This window comes from Choristoneura fumiferana, chromosome 19 (assembly GCF_025370935.1).
Source record: "Choristoneura fumiferana chromosome 19, NRCan_CFum_1, whole genome shotgun sequence".
Classification (NCBI taxonomy): domain Eukaryota; kingdom Metazoa; phylum Arthropoda; class Insecta; order Lepidoptera; family Tortricidae; genus Choristoneura; species Choristoneura fumiferana.
Window position 1 is genome coordinate 8,564,640 of NC_133490.1, and position 2,586 is coordinate 8,567,225.

The window sequence follows — 2,586 nt, forward strand, 5'->3', positions numbered from 1 at the left end:
ATCCCAGGTCGGGGCAGATTTTTGTATAAATAATACGACTGTTATTACTTTTGTTTTCGAGTCTTGGGTGTTTTAATATGTATATAAGTATAATATTCGTTGCTTAGTACCCATAATACAACCTTTATTTACTTTGGGACTAAATTAATTGGTGTTAATTGTCCCGTGATTATTTATTTATGTTTATTTGCTTTTTTTCCGTGGTGGCCTAGTGGTTCCGTGGTGGCCTAGTGGTTTGACCTATCGCCTCTCAAACAGAGGGTCGTGGGTTCAAACCCCGGCTCGCACCTCTGAGTTTTTCGAAATTCATGTGCGGAATTACATTTGAAATTTACCACGAGCTTTGCGGTGAAGGAAAACATCGTAAGAAAACCTGCACAAACCTGCGAAGCAATTCAATGGTGCGTGTGAAGTTCCCAATCCGCACTGGGCCCGCGTGGGAACTATGGCCCAAGCCCTCTTGCTCTGAGAGGAGGCCTGTGCCCAGCAGTACGTATATAGCTGGGATTTGCTTTTATGTAAAATGTGGGTGTGTGTGGCCTATGTCTGAAGACGGGCGCTATAAGGGCTGTAATAGATAGACAGATGTAGATTGTGGTTATAAATTTGCCTGCTGTTGTTCGACCACTGCCTGAGATCCGATTAAGGGGCAATTTGGCATACACCAAATCGTCTCCGCAACTCTCCAACGGTTAATGGCATCGACTTGAGACTTGATTGTGGAGAATGTAATTTGGTTGACAATGCAAGTACAGTCATCAAAAAGTACAGTTAGAAAAATACCTGTATATTTTCTACCGAAATCTTGTTATTACTAACTTCGCTTACCATATTTTATTATATTATTAAACTAAATGTCTAAATATTTATTTACGGTACCAAAGTAGGTAACTAACTCTAGGAGCTAACGTAAAGTAGTAAACTTAAGTAACTTAAGTCAAGTTACTACAAAGTTGTGTTAAGAACTTAACTGTTCTCGTTTAAATTTATCTCAATAAAGATCAACAAGGATCTTATAAGGAACTCACAAAATAATTAGTAATTTAATCAGAATTTGGTATGGTCTACGTCATAAGCGACAAGCGGTTTGATCATAAGAGAAATCATAAACAAGCATCACTCAGTACATACATATCGACTTTGTACATCGTAATTAGACAAACATCTTATAGATTGTTTTGATTTTATGAGAAAGAGCCTAGATCAGCTTTTCTCTAAGTGTGTTCAGCAAGATCCTGGGGTTCCGTGAAGCTTCTGTGCCGAAGTACTGGCCACAGTAAAAATAAATACTTAAGGGGTACTGTGAGTTTGTAACATCCAGTTTGTTTCGGTCCGAAGCGCCTGCATCCATCGCGAATCTGAGATTAAACAGGGCATCCGTTTATCTCGTTAGTGGACGTCCTACGCTGCGCTTGCCGAACCGCGGCCTCCATTCGAGAACTTTTCAGATTTACTTTTATTATAAATAGGTAAATAATCCTGTTACAATTCGATGTAAATCGAAAGACATTGAACACACGAGTACCCTGTATGTGTAATGAAACATGCGAAAATTGTGAAAAATTGTATTCCCCGCTCATGGCACTAACTTGCGCCCGCGCACCTTCGGCGGTGGTGTATGGAAATTTATGGCAGCACAGACGATGCCGCGTTATAAGCTGCGACGGACCACCCGTGTGAACCTGCGCTCTATGATCTATGGTGTCTGGGTTAGTTGACTGAGCAACTAGCATGCTACAGAGCAAATTATTAGTATTTACCTGTGGATTCACGCACGCGTAATTCATCAATTAAATCGAATTTCCGGGATTCACTAAATTGTTACGGGTATTCCTAAAAAATATTTATTTATTTATTTATGCTGATTTCATTAACGTTGTACCTATATAAATACCCGCGCCAAATTACGTGACTCTATCTAGCGGTTGAAATTTTGAGATTTTATCCAATATTATAATATCCCCGACTAAAAATTTTTCAGTCGTCCGTCTATTTATACTTAGGTATTAAATTTCATAGCTCACCGTTTCGTCCGATTCGTCCCACCGTTTTAGCGTGAAGAGGTACAAACAAACAAACACACACAGACAAACACATACACACACACACACACACACACACACACACACACAACACAAAAGTTTAAAACTAATTAATTAGCTTATCCGCCGAGAATAATATTTAATATTAGTTCATTAACATTATGCTAGCCATAGTTACCCTGAAGGTGTTTAATGAATTATTTAACACTTCATTTAACTGTTTCGTATAGCGTCGCTTGGCACAGAATGCAGCATTATAAATCTTTCTTATCGAACCATTTTGGTGAAATTCAACTGATATTTAATTAATATATGAACAGGTTAAATACGTCGTGCCGTGATAAATTTTTCTAGGTTAAACCCTGCTTCCGCTACATAGCAATCAATGATCTAATTTGTTATAAAATGAAACGAAAGCATTGGAAACTGTAGGCCAATCTACAAGCAAATTTTCGCACAGCCTAACTGCCTATAGTAAATTAAAGATTTCTCTGATTTAAAGATGAGTCCATAACCAAACGCTACTGCATTTAGAAAAAAAGAA